Below are 6,033 nucleotides of genomic sequence, written 5' to 3'. Positions count from 1 at the left end.
TGGCATTCATATTAAAAATGATTCAGAGTCGACTCTTTCTTTTGAGGGAATAAGTTTATACAGTGTGCACTTTCATATTTAAAACTTTGCCGGGTGTTTTCATTCACGTAGGTCTGCTGGAAGAGCGCGCGCTCCCGTATAGCAGAGCAGAGAGAGCAGAGGCATTCACTGATCAGAGCGAGAGCATTGCGAAATGTCACAAAAGAAGTGTGTTTTTGGTTGCCAGGGCAAGACAACCCTGCACAGATTACCAAAAAAAAAAAACAGCATTAAGGGACCAGTGGATGGAGTTTATTTTTACAGAGCATCAATGGAGTTGTGCAAGTGTTTGTGTTTGTTCCCTGCATTTCGAAGATGCTTGTTTTACAAAAAAGGCCCAGTTTGACGCCGGATTTGCGTATCGTTTATTTCTTAAGGATGATGCAATCCCAACGAAAAAGGGTCACGATCGTGTGTTGGAACCGCAGGCGGTGAGTAAAACTGCTTCAAATATCTCTGCCTCCTTGTTAGTGCGTCCCCTCCCATGCCGGAAACCCGGGTTCGAGCCCCGCTCGGAGCCAGTCGTTGCTGCTGCTGCTCTCCTTCAGTTTCAACCTCTGGATCTGATTCTGGATCATAAATAAACGGCTGAAATTGACTGTAAGCCATGGTTTGTTTTGGATGATGGTTTTTCCTCATGGTAATGTCACAGCTTCCACATCCTCTCAACACAAAAGCCTACTGGCGCTCGTGATTCTTTAGCTCCGCCCACATGTCACGCCTCCAGCCGGTCGTGTTTTTCAGGGAAAAATCGGTACAGACCCAGCCGGCATTTCAACGTTGATTCAACGTTGAAACAACGTCAGGTACCATGGTTGAATCAACGTTGAAAAACCTTTCGATTTTGCAAATTGGATCAACGTTGAAATCACGACGTTGATTCACCGTTGAAATCGTGACGTTGATGTATGGTTGAAATCACAACGCTGATTCACTGTTGAAATCCCGACGTTGAATCAACGTTGAATAACCTTTCGATTTTGCAAATTGGATCAACGTTGAAATCACGACGTGGATTCACCGTTGAAATCGCGACGCTGTTTCACCGTCTTACCTGCATTACGGATGAATTAGGGTCGTGCTGCAGCCCTGGGATGAAAGCTGAATGAGGTGTTGATTTTGAAAAGTTAATCAGCGTTGATAACACGACGTTGTTTCCCCGTCGTACCTTGCACCGTGTGTAAATACACCTAGATCCTAGTTGGCATTTAGATCAACAATGTACATGCAAGGCTAAAAATCTAATGACTGGCAGCAATGGCTTTACAAACAACTTCAATAAACTACCACATGTTCAAAATTGTCAAACAGCAGTTTAATTTTGGAAACATACTGTATAAAACAGATGAAAATAATCCCACACTTTATTATGCAGAGTATGCATGGAGGTAATGCTAAAAACAGGTAGTAGAACAATCCAAATACAATAATATTTAAAGGTTTTTGTGAAATAATTTGGCACATAAATGCATATTTTTTTGCAGCACTTACAAGACAAACCCTTGTACCTTTATGACTGAAACCAGTGGATCTTTTATTTTGGTGGAAACCTACAGTTTCTGTCAAAAACATGTTTTAGTAATGTGTCTCATTACAAGAGTTGTGTACATTTGTGCAGTGAAAATGTGTTGCACAGTTTGAGAAGGGAACCTTCAACCAGTTGATTTCTAATGGGAACCCCCCCGGACTGTGTCTTCTTTACCGTGGGGAATGCAGAATGAGATTTCTATCGCAGGGCACTCTAAGATGTTAGAACCAGCAGCCTTAGTGTATACAGTGTGGTTGTGCTTCGGGTGATCCTTGAAAGTGTCCCAGCGCTAGGTCCATTCTGACGCCGTCCCCTCCACTCTCTCCCACTTGTGCACTTTCTGTACCGTCCTGTATAAACATTTACATTTAATCATTTAACAGACGCTTTTATCCAAAGCGACTTACAAATGAGAAGAACAGAAGCAGTCAGGTGTACAAGCGAACAACAACAGGATACAAGTGCTATGACAAGTCTCAGTTAGTCTAGTACAGAACGCATAGCCAGGTTTTTTTATTTTTTATATATATATAAAAGACAAGAAAAGAAGGAAAAGTGCTAGCATTAGTTGGTTAAGTTCTGGTGAAAAAGATGAGTCTTAAGATGTTTCTTGAAAATGATTAAAGACTCAGCAGTTCGGATTGAGATTGGGAGGTGATTCCAGCAGCTGGGCACAGTCCAGGAAAAGGTCCGTGAGAGTGATTATGAACCTCTTTGGGATGGCACAACAAGGCGTCGTTCACTTGCAGAGTGCAAACTTCTGGAGGACACATAAGATTTAACCAGTTTGTTTAGGTATGTCCACAATGTTTCACAATAACTTTGATATTGTGAAATATATTTAACTGAAAACTGAATGCAAAATAAATCACACAATATTTTCACTTTACAGTTCAGTAACAGTGAGGTTGGAAACAAAGTGGACAACACTATTCATTAAACACTTATTTAATGTATTCAGATGAAAATGTACAATATTAACAAATTATTCACAAGCAGTGTTTTCAGAGCCCCCAGTTACACTGTTTTAATCAGAACACTAACATTACAGTGTAGTAAAACAAGTCAAATCAAATTCAGTACATTTTTATTTAACTAAGCACAACCAAAACCTATCACAAAAGGTCAAAGCATCTCTAGCAGAAATGACAGTGCAATGAAGCAGATGAACAATTTCTTACCAATGTTTAAAGAACAAGCTGGATCCTTGATGACTCTACAAGGGGAAAGAAGAAATGGTTTACTGAAAAGTTCTTAAAAAGCAGGATTTCATATTATACCATTTCTTTAAACCATTGATTCTCAAACTTTTTATAAGTACCACTTCAGAAAATATTTGTTATTAAATATTAAGTTGCACCATAATGACCAACATTACATTTCAGCAGCGTAGTAGGCCAAACTATTCAGCTACAGCTCTACAGTTAAAAAATGAGGCAGTTTTATTCTAATAAGAATATTTATTGTTGTCAGACACTTTACCATGTTTGAACATTAACACTACAACTGTGCTTACATACACAGGTAAATGAAAAAAAAAGTTTAAATTAAAATTTAATTTTAAATGTAATTATGTAACAAAAGTTACAAAACTGTACTGTACTTTAACTGTAACATACTTAAATGTGCAAAAAAAAACTTACTCAAAGATTAAGTTAAAATGTATTAACATTAATTAGTTTAATTTAGTGATTCACCTGCATAACAACTAGAGGGGGCCTGACACTGAGAACCATGGCTTTAAACAATCCTTTTTTTTTTTCTTTTTTTTTTCTTTTTCATTAATTCATTAAAATTATATTATTTAAATACCGACATTTGCACTTATATGTTGCAGAAAACACTTTGAAACTATTATAAGAATACAAACATATATAACACACCTAATGCATGGGATTCATATCAGGAAAATATGGGAAAATCTCTAAAAGACAGACATTAACACATAACTCACCAGTAACACATTAGGTGAGCACCTAACTTGATCAGCTGTGATAAAGCAATGCAAAAATAGACACACGGGTATTTATTTATCTGCAGGTTACATGTCCTTTTAACTACCCATTTGTAAACTCTGGTAATACTTTACTATTTCCAAAGATAATAAAGATAAAGTTAGCGATTTTCTTACCTCATTTTGACAGGATGTTTTCAGGACCTCGCAGAACACCTGACCTTTCTTGTGTTAACAGTTTTTGTTCTCCATTGACAGGTCACGACTCAAATTCGCTCAAAATAAATAAAAAATGTACAGGCAAATATGAAATAATTCGGGACCGACCGAGCAGTCAGTTATAACGAGCAGCAGCTCACAGTTAGCCGCCTCACTCACAGAAAGACGACAACAACGGTCATATTTTTAAATGTAGAAAAGCGCGAACCGATTCATTGTCCAGTTTCCTGAATGACAGCCAGATTAACCAATCATGATAGAAGTAATAAAATAAAACTACCAATGGGAGTTGCTTCAGTGTGATAAAGCAGCGAAATGTATAGTTTTATTGTTGTTAATGATGATAATATTTAACATATACCTTTAGATTTTAGAATAGGTATCATGACTAAAATATTTTTAAATGCTATTAAAATAATAATTAATTTAAATAATTTAATATAAATAATTTAAAAGCTTGTTAACTTTTTTCTACCATTTAGCATTAAACATTTTTAACGTTGTTTCATTAAAACAACTAACCATTTCAACCATATTTCAATGTTGAAAGTTGGTCATGTGCTGGAAGTTTTTCAACAGTTCATCTTTAAACGTTGAATCAACGTTGTTTCAACGTTGAAACCACAACTGACCTTATTTCAACCATATTTCAACATTGAAAGTTGGTCATGTGCTGGATGTTTTTCAACCATTCAGCTTTAAACGTTGAATCAACGTTGTTTCAACGTTGAAACCACAACTGACCTTATTTCAACCATATTTCAACGTTGAAGGTCGGTCATGTGCCGGCTGGGGACTATCTTTCTCTTATGAATATAATAAAACTAAAGACTTTTTGGAGTTATGAAGGATGCAGTACTACTCTATAGGTACTCAAGATTAACAGGATATTGAGTGAAAATGAGCATTTCACCCCCCCCCCCCCCCCATTAACTTGCGTTACAGCTTGAAGAGTAGATTTTGCTATGAAAAGTCCAAAATTCATCCAAAAATATCTGACTACGCATAGCAGGGTTAAAAACCTTATAAATTAAGCACCGTTTATTTTGTGCAGTACATAGCCTAATAGGCTAAAAGAAAATAAACATTTTCCTGCAAAAAAAAAAAAAAAGGCAAGTTAAGACAATGCCAAGGATGAGGCCAATTTGGGACTGGCCAAAAATATTTTTACATAATGGAGCAGTTTTTATGATAGATAAAAGGTCACACACACATGTGCATTGGTGATTTACATGGAGTGTAATGTTTTTTATGCTGTACAAACTGTATTTTCTATCGTCCTACAACAACCCATTACATAAAACCACTGCCAGTTTTTTAATTTTCATAAAATTTAGTATGTTTTTTAAGCCTTTTGTACTACGGTGTAGTACCCATGTCATTATACATATTTTTGTCCTCATAAACAATGCAGTGTGTGTGTGTGTGTGTGTGTGTTCAGGTATATATAGTTACATTTTCCAAAAACTTAATTCTATATGATTTAGAAACTTTCTTCATGGGGATCAAAATAAGTCCCTACAAGGACTTCAGATATTACCATCTTTGTGGGGATATTGTAACCCCATAACACAGGGTTCTCACTCACTCACACTGTAATATATGCAAAATACGACATAAAATTTAAAATCCATTACAACTAACCAAGCTTATCATTACAATTATCTTTTCAGCTGTATAGTTTGTGTAGCTGAACGTTTCATTGTAGCTATAATTACAAGGCAATAAAATCAGAAGCGACCTCACAAAAGCTTTCAGTGAAATATCACAATTCTGTTGTTCAATGGTTAACGATCTTCAATATTAAAATCTAAAAACTTTTTGAAGTGATAAAATCTGTTTTAATTATAAACCACATCTTTATTAATACAAGCACTTTGACTTTGCCTTTAAAACCAAAAGGAAAGTGACCTCATTTTTATTTTATATAAAAAGGTTTATTTGTTTGAGAAAAGAATGACAGGATGTTTGCTCATTTTGAATTCTGCTGTCACACATGTGCCTTACAGTGCAGAAAGAGTTTCAATTTAATGGAGTTTTTACCCTTTAATGAACAATCATTTTACTTTGCTTCACTCTCAAATCCCTGCGGCACATTAAAAGACCTATAAAACACTTACAGAGACACTTCTTTTCCACTGAACCCAAGGGCAAAAGGAATTCTTCAGTCAGTTTTCATCTTCCCTACAGAAGTGCGCACTACGGGAGAGGAGGGCGAGATGCATTTTCACCAGCTTTACCAGACCACTTCCATCAATACATTTCATGAACATGGGAAAGACAAGGGGGGGGG

At 36.2% G+C, this 6,033-nt stretch overlaps 1 long non-coding RNA gene across 1 annotated transcript; it reads right to left on the bottom strand.

The window, feature by feature from the left end:
- Positions 1-822: 822 nt before the first annotated feature.
- LOC127949269 (uncharacterized) lies at positions 823-4,082 on the bottom strand. The gene is made up of 4 exons (XR_008152273.1): positions 3,699-4,082; positions 3,522-3,556; positions 2,749-2,783; positions 823-2,327 (listed from the first exon to the last, which is right to left on the bottom strand). It is a non-coding gene; the product is annotated as an uncharacterized LOC127949269 (long non-coding RNA).
- Positions 4,083-6,033: the final 1,951 nt, after the last annotated feature.

This window comes from Carassius gibelio, chromosome B1, assembly GCF_023724105.1.
Source record: "Carassius gibelio isolate Cgi1373 ecotype wild population from Czech Republic chromosome B1, carGib1.2-hapl.c, whole genome shotgun sequence".
In the NCBI taxonomy this organism is placed as follows: Eukaryota; Metazoa; Chordata; class Actinopteri; order Cypriniformes; family Cyprinidae; genus Carassius; species Carassius gibelio.
The sequence above is the reverse complement of the archived record's forward strand: the minus strand, read 5'-3'. Positions and strand labels throughout refer to the sequence as shown.